Source organism: Podarcis liolepis (assembly GCF_965112155.1).
Source record: "Podarcis liolepis genome assembly, chromosome: W".
Taxonomy (NCBI): Eukaryota; Metazoa; Chordata; class Lepidosauria; order Squamata; family Lacertidae; genus Podarcis; species Podarcis liolepis.
The window spans coordinates 7280221-7295604 of NC_139568.1; the positions used below are offsets into that span (position 1 = coordinate 7280221).

The following is a 15384-nucleotide window of genomic DNA, read 5'->3' on the forward strand; positions in this document are numbered from 1 at the left end:
CCAGAATCCGAGGCAGAAGTGGAGGCTGGAGGCGGGGGTCAAGAGGCAGAGATCAGGCAGGCTGCTGAAGAAGCCAGGGGGTCTATCCTGCTGCGATCAGCTCCCCTCCCTGCTGGTCTCCCAGAACACAGAGAAATTAAGAGGAGGGAGCAAAAACAGACAAGGTGTCAGAGTCTCAAGTTGCTTGGGAAGGACCAGGGGGAGGAGGAGACTTCAGAGAGTGGTGGGAGGGTAGCAACCTTCAGCCTTCACAACTACCTCACTGGGGCAAGAGCTGTTGGGAAAGGTTTCTCTGATCACGAGGCCTGCACGGTTTGGGTTTCTTTGAATAAAGAATGTTGGCTTCTTTTGAATAAAACACCACTGACACCAGGTGTTTTTTCTTGCTGACCTCCTCCTCCTCCTCACTCCAGCTCCTGACAGCTGTCTGGCTGCTGAAGAAATGGGTGGGGTTGGACTTACTTTCTTGTACTTGGATTTGGAACGCAAAGCCTTTTCCACAGCTGTCAGCCACTCTTGCTCCTTTGTCGAGTCCAAGTAGAAGAAAGCCTCTGTGCTCAGGTCCAGCTCCTGGAACCGAATGCCCAAGTGCCAAAGAGAAGGATGTGGAACTGCAGGAATAGGACTCCAATCGGAACAGACGTGCTGGTTAAATATGCAAAGACAACAGGAGTGTGCAAGGGCAGGCAAGATCAGGACCAAGAACAAACAAGTAATACCAGCCACTTCTTCCTCAGCTTAGCTATTCGGGGCCCCAAAGGAGCTTTGCTAATGAAAGGAAAAAAAGCTTTTCCCTTGTATTTTTTAAGATGTGTCAGCCAGCCTGATATCTAAGCACTATCCCAGTAGCCACAGGCAACCAGAAATTCTTTGAAGGCAAGTGAGTTGGTTGATCTCTCCATTCTTCCTTCACCTGGCAACCTGGTTTCCAGGCTGGCTTTCCGGGAGCAGAAAACCACCTCTCAGATCTGCTGTGCCAAGCTTGTTTGCTAGAAGATTACCCCGTAACACCCTTGTCCTCTTTGCAAACCTCCTAAATGGCTAGCCTTCTGTGTTTCCATGCTGGCCATGAAGGAATGGGCATTCCCGACTCTGAAAACAGCACAGAAATACAGCACAGAAACAGTAGCATCTGAAGCTGCTAACCACATACTGATAAACATATCATAAAAGCAGACATGAAAAACAAATGGCCACTGGGTACTACTAACAGTGGGACACGGGTGGCGCTGTGGGTTAAACCACAGAGCCTAGGACTTGCAGATCAGAAGGTCTGCGGTTCAAATCCTCACGACGGGGTGAGCTCCCGTTGCTCGGTCCCTGCTCCTGCCAACCTAGCAGTTCGAAAGCACGTCCAAGTGCAAGTAGATCAGTAAGTGCCGCTCCGGCGGGAAGGTAAATGGCATTTCCATGCGCTGCTCTGGTTCGCCAGAAGCGGCTTAGTCAATCTGGCCACATGACCCGAAAGCTGCACGCCGGCTCCCTCGGCCAATAAAGTGGGATGAGCACCGCAACCCCATAGTCAACCATGACTGGACCTAATGGTCAGGGGTCCCTTTACCTTTACCTTACTACTAACAGTACAAGGAAATAACCAAAGCAAAAACTCAAAAACTTTGTTTGAAGTAGTAAGCTTAGCATTATAAGGATGACCCACACCAAGTGTTGGGGGGGGGGTCACACCTCCCTGTCCTCCAGCACAGCTTTTAGGAGGAGTTCCAAAGGTTTTGCTTCAGTTTTGGATTAACTGCATCTTGTCACAATGTCTGAAGCTGCACAAACCGCTTCATTTGAACCATGGCTCATTGAAACAAGCCAACTTCCAATCGTGGGTTTACAAAGCTGGTAAAATGAACCACCATAGGATCTGGACACACCAAACTGTGGTTAATTTAAAATCCAAGTGGAAGCTTCCCAATAGGCTTGGGGTGGGGGAGAGGTGTGCAAACCTGGAGGAGAGGCTGCCGTTCTGCTCATAATATGAAGCCACGGTTCAGTATGTGGCACCAAGGAAAATTGCCCACCACAACTAATACTTTCAATTACCCACCCATGCGGCCTGAGTGAACAGGACAGACTTTGCCTGGCACCCAACAATAAAGCTGTCATGTAGATGTCGCTTTCTCCAGCCCCAACTCTGATACAGGTTCCACTGGTCTTTGCACTTTTGCATGATCTGACCTGAAATTCTGGGTGTTGACATATTCCTTCTCTCTCTTGGCGAGGACGTGCTTGATGAGTCCCTCTCTCTGTCCGGACTGCGTATGTGTGGAAGGCACAAAGAGCTTGCGCATAGTGTGCGTCATTGGGGTTGCTTCTTGCTCATGCTCTCCTTGTCACGGATACGCCTCAGGGAGATGAGAACAGAACTCAAGTAGTCCTTAAAAGCAAGGAGGCGGGAGGGCACAGTACACCTCTAAGGCAACTTACAGCCTGCTTGGTGGCAGCGGTGGGGGTGGAGGCTCCCGGCGGGCACTCATTTGCTGATTCTGCAGGTTTCTTTCCTTCTCCATGAAGTTATCCTCAAATCCAAGAATTCCGGAGAGAGGAAAAGACTTCTGAGGTTAGAGAGGCTTCAGAACCGTTTGGGGACGTTTCGGGAAAGGAACTTAGAAAATGCTTAACTGCAGGAAAATGTTCCTGCCTCCGCACAGCACCACATTTGTCGGACAATTGCCTCTCAGCTTATGCATGTTTACGAAGGATTGTGGAGGCAACAGGTCCTCCCCTCAAGGCCTTTTCCTCTAAAGGAGGTAGACTGGTCTTCTCCAATCCTCTGGCCACTGCTGAGTTTTCCAAACTTTCTGGCATATTGCGTGGAGCACCTTAACAGCATCATCTTTAACAAAATTTAATAGTTCAGCTGGAATATCATCACTTCCACTGGCCTTGTTATTAGCAGTGCTTTCTAAGGCCCATTTGACTTTGCTCTCCAGGATGTCAGGCTCAAGGTCAGCAACCACACTACCTGGGGTGTATGAGACATCCATATCTTTCTGGTATAATTCCTCTGTGTATTCTTGCCACCTCTTCTTGACGTCTTCTGCTTCTGTTAGGTCCTTTCCACCTTTGTCCTTTATTATGGTACTCTTTGTATGAAATGTTCCTTTCATAGCTCCAGTTTTCTTGAACAGATCTCTGGTTCTTCCCATTCTGTTGTTTTCCTCTATTTCTTTGCATTGCTCGTTTAAGAAGGCCCTCTTGTCTCTCCCTGCTATTTTTTGGAAATCTGCATTCAATTTCCTGTATCTTTCACTATCTCCCTCGCATTGTGCTTGCCTTCTCCAAGTCCACCTTTCCTTTTGAAGCAAAATGTCCTTGAAATGGGGGAGAAATGCCCTGCATGAAGTCTTGGGTTTGCAATTTGGGGAGAGGGAAGACTGTCTGCGGCGCTGGGGAGCGGGCAGGCTGGCGAGGCCCCCTAGATCTAGAGGCCCTAGGCTTCAGCCTACTTAGCCTATACATAAATCCGGCCCTGCCTATGTCACAGTGAGCACAGGCCCATCGATCACGTGCAAGCCATTCTGCGTGTTGGGAAGGAGCCTCCTGTTCTGGGCCAGGGGGACGAGTGACACCAGCAGAAGACTGGGTGGTGGGGTCGAAGCTGATCCCAGGGAGCACGTGAGGAGTCAAGGCTTCCCGCATGTTTAGGTGGAATCTTCTTTCTTGTAGTTTGGATCCATTGCTCCGTGTCCGCTTCTCTGGAGCAGCAGAAAACAACCTTTCTCCCTCCTCTATGTGACATCCTTTTATATATTTGAACATGGCTATCATATCACCCCTTAACCTCCTCTTCTCCAGGCTAAACATGCCCAGCTCCCTTAGCCGTTCCTCATAAGGCATCATTTCCAGGCCTTTGACCATTTTGGTTGCCCTCCTCTGGACATGTTCCAGTTTGTCAGTGTCCTTCTTGAATTGTGGTGCCCAGAACTGGACACAGTACTCCAGGTGAGGTCTGACCAGAGCAGAATACAGTGGCACTATTACTTCCCTTGATCTAGATGCTTTACTCCTATTGATGCAGCCCAGAATTGCATTGGCTTTTTTAGCTGCCACGTCACACTGTTGGCTCATGTCAAGTTTGTGGTCAACCAAGACTCCTAGATCCTTTTCACATGTACTGCTCTCAAGCCAGGTGTCACCCATCTTGTATTTGTGCCTCTCATTTTTTTTGCCCAAGTGCAATACTTTACATTTCTCCCTGTTAAAATTCATCTTGTTTGTTTTTGCCCAGTTCTCTAATCTGTCAAGGTCGTTTTGAAGTGTGATCCTGTCCTCTGGGGTGTTAGCCACCCCTCCCAGTTTGGTGTCATCTGCAAATTTGGTCAGGATGCCCTTGAGTCCATCATCCAAGTCGTTGATAAAGATGTTGAATAAGACCGGGCCCAAGACAGAACCCTGTGGCACTAGTCACTCTTCTCCAGGATGAAGAGGAACCATTGATGAGCACCCTTTGGGTTCGGTCAGTCAGCCAGTTACAAATCCACTGAGTGGTAGCATAGTCAAGACCGCATTTTACCAGCTTCTTTACAAGAATATCATGGGGCACCTTGTCAAATGCCTTGCTGAAATCAAGGTAGGCTACATCCACTGCGTTCCCTTCATCTACCAGGCTTGTAATTCTGTCAAAAAACGAGATCAGGTTAGTCTGACATGACTTATTTTTCAGAAATCCATGCTGACTATTGGTGATCACAGCATTCCTTTCTAGGTGCTCACAGACTGTTTGCTTAATGATCTGCTCCAGAATCTTCCCTGGTATTGATGTCAGACTGACTGGGCAGTAATTATTTGGGTCCTCTCTTTTCCCCTTTTTGAAAATAGGGACAACATTTGCCCTCCTCCAGTCTGCCGGGACTTCGCCTGTTCTCCAGGAATTCTCAAAGATGACTGCCAGTAGTTCTGAGATCACATCTGCCAGTTCTTTTAATACTCTTGGATGCAGTTCATCTGGCCCTGGAGACTTGAATACATCTAAACTAGCCAAATATTCTTGTACTATCTCCTTAGTTATTCTGGGCTGTGTTTCCTTTGCTGAATCATTTGCTCCAAATTCTTCAGGTCGGGCATTGTCTTCTTTATCGGAGAAGACTGAGGCAAAGAAGGCATTGAGGAGTTCAGCCCTTTCAGTGTCCCCTGTTTGCATTTCACCATCTTCTCCTCTGAGTGACCCCACTGTTTCTTTGTTCTTCCTTTTGCTACGAACATACCCATAAAAGCCTTTTTTGTTGCTTTTAACCTCTCTAGCAAGCCTGAGTTCATTCTGTGCTTTAGCTTTTCTGACTTTGTGTCTACACGTGCTGGCTATTTGTTTGAATTCCTCTTTGGTGGTTTCCCCCCTTTTCCATTTTTTTGTACACATCCTTTTTTAATCTTAACTCAGTTAAAAGTTCTTTAGATAGCCACCCTGGCTTCTTTAGGCACCTTCCATGTTTCCGTCTCATTGGTATTGCCTGACGTTGTGCTTTTACTATCTCCCTTTTAACAAACTCCCAGCCATCATGAACTCCCTTTCCTTTTAGTATTACTGTCCATGGGATCTCACCCAGCACTTCCCTAAGTTTTATGAAGTCGGCTTTCTTAAAGTCAAGAAATTGAGTCCTAGTATGCTTGGCTGCTCCTTTCCGCTGTATAGTAAACTTCAGAAGAGCATGATGACTCGCGCCTAATGATCCTTCCACTTCTACCCCACTAACCAGGTCATCAACATTGTTTAGGGCCAGATCTAAAATGGCTGTTCCTCTTGTTGCTTCTCCCACTTTCTGGACAATGAAGTTGTCTGCAAGGCCAGTGAGGAATCTGTTTGACCTTATGCTCTTGGCTGAGTTTGACATCCAACAAATATCCGGGTAATTGAAGTCCCCCATTACTACTTTCTCCCTTCCTTTTGCATGCTTGGCCATCTGTTCCAGGAAGGCATCATCTATGTCCTCCGTTTGGCTTGGGGATCTATAGTAAACTCCCACAATGAGGTCTCTGTTATTCTTCTCTCCCTTAATTTTGACCCAAATGCTCTCACTTTGGCTTTGAGGTTCAAAATCTTGGATCTCTTCACAGGTATACACATCCCTGACATATAACGCCACTCCTCCTCCTTTCTTGTTTGGTCTGTTTCTCTGAAATAGATTGTATCCCCCCATTATTACATTCCAATTGTGGGACTTATCCCACCAGGTTTCAGTGGCTCTCTGGCAAAAGCACAACAGTACTAACGGCCATATGGAACCACACCTCAAAGCTGGATCAGACTTCCCAGATCCTGTAGCCTACATCAGGTGGAAGACTGGGGCAGAGGGGCCTAGAGTGGGAGTCAGAGCTGCTCTTAGGGCTGCATGTCTGAAGCATGGGCAGAAATCTTTGGGTGTGAGGTTGCATGGGGCTGTCTCTTTGTGTTTTGCTGGTGCCAAGCCGCCAGCCAGCCAGAGGTAGGCAACCAATTGGCTTCAGGGGAAAGCTCCTTTGCAAAGCCAGTCTGACTTCACCAAATGCAATGACAGAGTGACCATTCGGCCCGTGTTCTGCTTCGCTGTGAAATTGCGTGTGTTCCTCAACGCAGAGAACCTCCTTTTCAACGTCAAGCTGGTCTAAGGAAGAAAAGCATAAGAGTTAGTCTTGAATCCCCACACACATGTGCTGGGAGATGCCTGCACACCGCACATGTAAAGCACATCTCCTCCCACCCACACCCAAAAAGTCCTGGGAACAATGGTTTGTTAAGGGTGCTGGGAATCGTAGCACTGTGAAAGGAAAAGTAAGGTTCTTAGGATTCTTTGGAGGGGGTGGAATGTTGAATACACAGCGGCCACAGGGACGGACGGACACACACACACACACACACACACACACACACACACACACACACACCAGCATAGCTTCAACTTTTAGCACAAAAAGTCTTCAGCCAGATGTCATGAAACCCTTTGGCAAGGGCAACTTAACATTTTATTGATTTTCCATAACAAACAATTAAAAAGGCGGCCAATCTTGCAAAGGAGTGTTGCCATTTAAACTGCTGGTGTGACGTAGGAACCCGAACAAAGAAAAGGAACAAGCTACGAAAAACGAAACATCCCACCTGGCCACGGTTTCTGAGAGAGCAACAGCAGAAGACCCAGACTCTGGCAAGATGAGCATTTGCCCAGTGGATTCTGGCCGCTCCATGAGGGCAGACAGGGGATGGCTGTGGTGGCCGCCAGCCCCTTCCCACTCCATCTCAGATACAGAATGCATTTGCTCTGCCACTCCTTGGCTCTGGCGCCACCTACTGTTGGCCTCCTTGCCTTCCACCCTACCAGTCCCAATGAGCACCATCCACCCCTGGTCCAGAGGCGCAGAGCAGTAGTTAGGTGATCTTGCGCCCCGGCAGAACCGTCCAGATTGCGCCCCCTAGCCACGGACAAGTTAGCTCTTCTTTCTGCCTCTCCTCCACCCCCCTCCACCCATTCAATTCACCCTGGAAGTACAAGTATCGAAAAGTAAAATGTTAGAGGTTCCCCCCACCCCATAGCAATATAATTGGATTCAGCTAGCTAGTCAGTCTACTTTCGGTTTCACTCCTGGCTCCTTGTTAAATTAATACTGCATCAGAAAGTTCCCAAGCAGATACCCAAAGTTCTTTGGCATTTCTCCAGTTGTTAATGAGATGTCTCTTCTAGTCCAGGGGAGTCTTTTGATCTTCTTCCAGGAAACCAAGAGTCAAAAACCTTGATTTTCCTTTTTTCCCTTTTCCCAGTCATTTCCACATAGTCATTATTAGAGTTCTTAAAACCTTATATCAACAAATGCAAAATTTTTAGCCTCCCTTGCTTTCCTGGTGACTTTCAGCTTAAACACAAACTGCTCTGGAGTGAGAAAAACCCATCACACTCAAAAAGCCCAGCTGGAGGGACCTGGAAGTGTGTGGGGAAGAGCAATTTTGTAGTGGCTTTGTTGCACAGGAGCACCAAGTTCACTAACTGGCTGATTCAGAGTAAATCCCATTCAAAAAGAGTGCAATGGTGTGTGTTTCAGCCAGCCATCCGGCTGCTGCAACTATTCCCTGGGTGCCACCACACTGTCCTGTCTGTGTGTTTGGAAGGGAATGGGAGCTATGCTCCCCCCGGAGACACGCCACTGCTTCTTCCTTAGCTGTGCTGCTCAACAGTTGAGGCAACCTTCACAGTTCTGGGATGCCGAAGAAACGAACCCATAGTCATGTTCATCTGTACTGGCTCAGTAAGACCTATTCTGACAGATGCTGCCTTTCATATTCACGCCCAAGAGCCTTTCCGCTCCAGAGATCTGGGGCTGAACCCGGGATCTGCATGCCAAGGCTGGAGTGCCAGCTGGCCACGTTGGGCGCCTGCCTGGAGAGTGGAAGCCGGGGGTTCAAGGAACATCGTGCTGCTCCTGGCAACCCCCACCCAACCCGACGTCCTCCTCCGCCTGAATCCCGCTTCCCCTGGGACGGACTTCCCATCCTGGAGCGGCTGGGGTGGGAGCACTCCCCACCCCCCTTTCCATACTCTCCTTGTGCTTCTTCTTCATGCCTCGGGTGTTTTCCTGAGTGTATCTTCAGAACAACCCTCTGTGAGGGAGGCTAAGCTGGCCCAAGGTAGCTCAGCCAAGTTGCCAAGGCCAGCGTTTACGACCGCGCACCCTTTCCCCTCAGATGAGAAATCTGGGATGAGTCATGCTAGCAGCCTGTGGCCTTGATGGGCTTTGTGGCAGCCCAGCCCAGCTGCTATAGTCCACTTCTGAACTGAGGAAGCGCAACTGGAGAGACAGAGCCCAGCACTTTTCTCACGGGACAGAAGCACACGACTTCCCCCTCCCACTTGCCGCCCGCCCCAGTCTTTCTCCGGCAGCTCAGTTTAGTGCACCAAACGGCTCATCCCAGGTGGGAATTCGGGTGGCGCTGCTTGCAGAAGGAGAAGTGGCTGGCGCTAGCGGACACTCCCATTGTTCTTCTCAGGTAGGACTTCCGGGATCCAGACGAACGTTTTACCAAAAAGTATGGCTTGACTACTGATTTCCCATTTAAAGGATGGCAAAAAGACCTAAGCTCGGCAGACAGGTGAAAAAAACCACGAATTACATTTAAAGTTCTGTGAGATGCAAAGGAAAGCTTGTGTTTAAAACTTGCATTTTACAGCTTGTTGCTTGGTGCGGTTAACGGAATGGGGGTGTCAGGGAACTGCCATCGGAGCCAGGGGGAGAGGGAGGGCTCCAGAGGGATTCCGGAGAGCGTCCCGGGAGGGAGAGAAGCAGCACATCTTCTGGGGAAGGAAATCAGCGTAGCACCATTGGAGAAGGGGGGCAGATGGGGGAATCAGCGAGGTGGCTCCAAGACTCCTCGCCGGGGACCAGCGGGGAGAGCACGGGTCCTCCGATGCCCACACCCTCCCTGCGTAGTAGGCCTCTGCGCAGGGAAAGTAGGCGGAGACTAGGCGTCAAAGATGCACAGGATGCACAGGTCAGAGCCACCCCCATCGCAAGGAAGGTACCGGGGCTGGTACACAAATTTGGTGGAAAGCCCCAAGACTACAATGCTTTCCAAACGGAAGTGCAGTACGCTTTGGAGCTGCAGAAAAATGACTTTGCTGATGACGGGGAGAGGGTGGCTTACATTGTGGGGTATCTGCAGGATGGGGCGTGCGAATGGATCAGGCTCCTAATGGCGACGCAAAATGATGCCTTGAAGGACCTTAAGAAATTCCTTCAGGGAATGGACGCGATGTTCTCCAGCGAGGTGGAGCAAAGTGTGACACGACGGGAACTGATGGGGTGCAAACAGGGAAGCCAGTCCGTCAGAAGCTACTGGTCGCGTTTTGTGATGTTAGTACACCGGCTCGGGTGGGATCTGGACTCTGAACCGATACAAATGTTGTTCGAGGTGGGTCTGTCCCCCGAAGTGAAAGACGAGTTGTCCCGAGCGCCCCGGCCATGGTCGATGGACGAGCTTACAAAGGCTGTGCTAGCGATAGGCGTAGGCCAAGAAGCGCGGGCTCAGGAGAAACATGAAGTGAGAGGAGAACGTTTCCATGACTACCGCATTCCTGAGATACCGAGGGAGCCTCCCCAGGCGGCAGAGCCAACAGAAATTGATGGCGCGAGAGAGAGGTTTCAAACTCTGTGAAGGTCGTAAAAGGGAGGGAAAGGAGTGGAAAACTACCAAGAAGTGTTTCCTCTGTCAACGACCAGGACATTTTGCTAAGGTCTGCCCTCAACGAAAAGCCTGGCAACAGGTGGGGGGGGGCTGTAGACCACGATGGGGGGGGAGGAAGGGCAGGCGCAGGGAAACGACAACGCCTGGCTGCCAACCAGCAGGGGCAGCAGCCAGGCCAGCAACCAATAGAAGTCCCCCAGCCTGACCCCCTCAAGGCAGCTATAGCCATAGAAGTGGTGCTAGAACTCCCGCATGGGCACCCTGTCAAAGTTAAGGGACTGCTGGATTCGGGCAGCTCGTGTAATTTCTTCGGCAGAGACTTTGCTCTGGAGCACCAACTCCACCTGTTGCCTCTGGATTTTCCCTTGCAGGTGACAACCATCGATGGCAGGGAACTTCTGGGAGGGGAAGTGACACACCAGACCCCGCCAATGCGAATGAGGGTTTCCAGGCACATGGAGACCATTGCCTTCCACGTGGCCACACTGGCAGGACCCCCAATAATACTGTGTATGAGCTGGCTGGCACTGCATGATCCAGTAGTGTCATGGCATCAGCGGTCAGTCACCTTTGGGTCAGCTTACTGCTTAGGACACTGTCTGGGAGGGGAGAACCCAAGAATGACGGTGGCCAGGGTGGCTGGTCTGGCCGTGGAACAAAAAGAGGAGGTGCCACCACAATATGCTGACCTGAAGGAGGTCTTCAGCGAGAGGGAGGCAGATGGACTACCTCCCCACAGGCCCTTTGACTGCCAAATCAACCTGCTCCCAGGGGCTCAGTTGCCGGTGGGCAAGCTGTATGCCATGTCCGACCGGGAGATGCAGGAGTTGCGGCAGTTTATTGACAAGAACCTGAAGGGAATCAAAGGGAATCAAAGGCGGTGGGGGGCAGTCCGGTGTTCTTTGTGGACAAAAAGGAGACTAATCAGCCCAGGTTGGTCGTAGATTATAGGGCCTTGAACCTGGTGTCAGAACCCGTGACCTTCCCAATGCCAAGGATTGACGACATTTTAATCCAGGTGAGGCAGGGGAAGATTTTTACCAAGCTGGACCTCAGGGGGGCATACAATTTAATTAGGATAAGGGAGGGGGACGAATGGAGAACTACCATGTTCACCCCCCTGGGGGCCTTCGAGTACTTGGTCATGCCATTTGGATTACAATCGGGCTCCGCCTGTTTTCAAGGATTCATGCACCACGTGTTGGGGCCCCTGCTGTACAAGAATTGCGTAGCCTTTTTGGATGACGTCTTAATCTATTTGGACAATGAGAAGCAACACGTCAGAGACGTCAGAAAAGTGCTACAGAGACTGCAGAAGCATCAGTTGTGGGTCAAGCTGGAAAAATGCCAATTTCACGCCTGGGAGGTCGGGTTTCTAGGGTACAAGTTGTCAGACAAGGGCCTAGCTATGGACCCAGGCAAGGTGAAGGCAGTGCTGGAATGGAAAGCCCCCAAAACCCAGAAAGATGTGCAGAGGTTCTTAGGGTTCAGCAACTTCTACAGGAAGTTCATAAAGAACTTCGCTCACTTGACAGCGCCCATAACAGATTGTCTCAGTAGCAAAAAGAAGTTCGCGTGGACAGAAAGTGCCCAGCAATCCTTTGAAAGGCTGAAGAAGGTGTTTGTTTCGGAAGAGCAGCTCCTGCACGTTGATCTGGAGAAGCCCATGAGACTGGAGACGGAACTTCCGGGTTAGCGTGATCGACCAATGGCGGATTCCCTCTGAGCTCCGTAGGGAATCGGCTCCGCAGGATTGGGTCTTGCCGCTGCGGCAACGGGGGGACCCTCAAAAATCACAGGCGGTGAAGTCTGTGAGCGTGGTGACTCGGCGGGCACCATTTGTGCCCCCCCGAGCTGCGCAGGAGCCTTTTTAAAGGCTTCGGAACGGGGACGGGGTGAGCGGCGCGGTGCTGAGAGTCAACTGCTTCTCCTGCGGAGTGAAGCCGCACTGCCATTGTCGGAGAGCGCTGACTTCTTCTTGTGAGCAATTGGACTTTAAAGTAACAACCCGTGAGTAGTACGGACATTGGAATTGTAAAGAAATTTTTATGAATTAGGCACGGTCGGGGAAGGTGTAAACAGGAAGTCCGCCTCCCCTCCTTGTAAATAATTTAAAGCAAGGACCTGCTAACTAAGGTCGAGTGAACCCTTTCCCCCCCTTTTTTGGTAAAAGATTTTAATTTCACGGTTTGGCAGTTTAAGAAATTTTACTGGAGGATAAAGAGCTAATTTTGGGAGCTGATGTGCCACCCCCCGGACCCGGGAGTGCTCCGGGAGAAAGCCTGTTGATGAGGTACTGAAGAGTTTGACAGCTATCAAATTGGCTGTCAAGACAGAAAAAGAGAACTTTGTTTCTGTTGCTCCTGCTGGTTATAATTGTTACAATTTTCTTACAATTTGTTGAAAACAAGGAAGAGCTGATACAAACTAACTTGTTTTTCGGATTCGAACTGGAAGGATTATCAAGGAACCAAAATCCCTCTAGAGGGGGTTTTGGGACATTACAAGAATGACTGGAGGAGGGAAAATTCAGGCTGAACTGGACAGAGTTTTTGTTCTCTTGGGAAAGTTACAAGGCCAAATTGATGTTTTGGCTACAAATGTTACAACTCTGGACTTAACAGTAAATAACATTACTGAATTTGGTAAGGACTTGAATCAGGAAGTCTATTCAACTGGACGAAAAGAGAAACTTGAGAGCTTTGAGAACTTGGAGAAGGAGATATATGTTGTCCCTGAAGAAAAGGATGGAGGAGCTGTAATTTTGCAGATGACAAAGGAGAGCTTGAGGCCAGACATGATGGCAACAAAGGAAAATAAAAACTTGATGTGGAAAATCTGGCCTGAACTGGAGATTGAAAAATGGAGAGATCTCCTTATGTGGAGATCCGAAGACCTAAGGATTACAAACTTGCTTAAGGTGGAAGTTGGAGCTTTGGGGACATTTGGACTTGAAAGGAGTAAGAAACAAGATTTGGACTCCACTTTTAAGTATGGAGGTCTGGCTGGAAGAAACATGGATCCCGTTGGGTCAGAGCTTCTCCAAGATTTGGTGTTCAATATTAAGGACTATAAAAAAAAACGGCAGAGAGGAATTGAGAGAGAATTAAGAGCCTCAGATGTGAGATCTCCAGGCTGATAGTAGATTAAGACTGATAGACATTTATTGGGGACTGAAACCGGGAAAGGGGGGGTGGAGTTTGGGAATCCAAAGGGTACATAATTATAATTTGTTTTGTTTTTATTTTGTTTTGTTATTTGTATGAAAATTGGGAAATTCGTGGAAGGGAATTTGGATCGACTTTAGAAAAAATGTTTTAAGAATGAGTATTGATGTATAAGTATTGATGTTTAAGTTTGGATAAGGTAATATTGGTTTTTTAAAATGAACTAAATTAAATGAAAATAAGGTTAGCAAAAATAAATTGAGGAAATGGATGAAAGAGAAAAAGTAAAATAATAATATGTTAAATTAAATTATTAAGTTAAAGTTGAGAAATAAGTAATAAGGATTTGCTGAGCTAATAATTTGAATTGGAATACAAGAAGGGAAGGTGTGAGGAGGTCTGAGAAATAAGTTAAAAGAAATAAGCAATTGAAACTTTATGTGTTTTTAATTGTTTTTAAGTTTTACATTTTTGTATGTTTGTTTCTTTTTTTGTGGTTGTTTATTTTTGTTTTTGTTTCATTATAGAAAATGCTAATAAATATATATTTAAAAAATATTATTTTTTTTTAAAAAAGAGACTGGAGACGGACGCATCCGACTGAGCTGTTGGAGCCCGGGGCCAAGCAGGACTGGAGGCTGTGTGCCTTTTTCTCAAGGAAGCTGAGCAAGTCAGAGCAAAACTACACAGTGTATGACCGCAAACTGCTTGCGATCTACGCGGTGTTTCGGCAATGGAGACATCTGTTGATAGGGGCGCGGCACAAGATCCAGGTTTGTACTGATCACAATAACTTGGAATACTGGCGGACCGCGCGAGTGCTCAACCAGAGACAGGTTCGATGGGCACAGGAGTTCGCCAGGTTTTCCTTCGAGATCAGATACATGCTAGGAGATGAAAACGTAAGAGCAGATGCTCTCTCCCGGAAACCGGAATACCTGGAGGGAGAGGGAGCACCAGAGACCCGACACGTGTTTCCCGAGGACCGGTGGGTGTGTGGGGGAACGTTGGTTGGGAAACGAGAACTGGCAGGGCTTACTAGAGACGACACATTCGCTCAAGCAAAAATCCGGGAACTCCGGGACGGAAGGGAAGACCATGGAGGGTTTGAGGAAAAGGAAGGGGTACTGTACTATAAGGGGGCACTGTACGTACCGGGGGAGACCTTGAGGGGGAAGGTACTTAAACAGCTCCATGACAACCCAACAGCGGGGCACTTTGGACAGCACAAGACCATGCTGCTCGCTACCAGGCAGTTCTGGTGGCCAAAGGTGAGGGAAGACGTACGGGAATATGTACGGGGCTGCGACCGATGCCAGAGGGCAAAGGGAGAGAGGGCTGCCCCCGCAGGGTTACTGGAACCCTTACCTACACCGGGAAGGCCCTGGGAGGTGGTGTCCATTGATTTTATGACAGATTCGCCCACGTCAAGGGGGAAGACAGCAGTCATGGTAGTAGTCGATCTACTGACAAAAATGTGCCATTTCATAGCTTGCTCACACACAGTGACGGCAGAGGAGACAGCCAGGTTGTTTGTGGATCACATTTTCAGACTGCATGGGACTCCCTCGAGGGTAATCTCGGATCGTGGGAAACAATTTACTTCCCGGTTCTGGAGGAAGCTCATGAGCCTGCTACAGGTCGAGGTGAGCTTCTCGACGGCGAGACACCCAGAAACCAAGGGACAAGCAGAGAGAGCGAACAGTATACTCCAGCAATACCTACGCTGCTACGTCAGCGAGAGACAGAACGATTGGGTAGAGAAGTTAGCTTTGGCTGAATTTGCGTACAATAACGCTGAACACGTGTCCACGGGAATGAGCCCGTTCATGGCCAATTATGGGTGTCACCCCAGGGCCTTCCCGGAGACGGGGGAGGAAGCATGGAGTGTACCCGCGGCCAAGCAGTTTATAGAAGAAATGGAGGCCTTACACCAACAACTCAAGATGAACTTGGAGCGGGCCAAGGAAGTTTACAAGAGGCAGGCGGACAAGCACCGTCAGGAGGGGGAGGCCATACGGGTAGGAGACCGGGTGTGGTTGTCAACCCAAGGGTTGCCCCTAAAGGGAG

General features: G+C 49.1%; 1 long non-coding RNA gene and 1 pseudogene across 2 annotated transcripts in view; one reads left to right on the top strand and one right to left on the bottom strand.

Annotated features, from left to right (window-relative positions):
- Positions 1 to 8526, bottom strand: part of LOC310697815 (inositol polyphosphate 5-phosphatase OCRL-like) — a 127319-nt pseudogene extending 118793 nt beyond the window's left edge. Inside the window, exons 1-5 of the transcript in view lie at positions 8505 to 8526; positions 6478 to 6584; positions 2431 to 2558; positions 2145 to 2348; positions 463 to 645 (exon numbers count right to left, since the gene is read on the bottom strand). The product of the transcript in view is annotated as an inositol polyphosphate 5-phosphatase OCRL-like (transcript). The remainder of the gene's footprint in view (positions 1 to 462; positions 646 to 2144; positions 2349 to 2430; positions 2559 to 6477; positions 6585 to 8504) is intronic.
- LOC310697729 overlaps positions 1 to 15384 on the top strand; it is an 861879-nt gene that overhangs the window by 760698 nt on the left and 85797 nt on the right. The window lies entirely within an intron of this gene.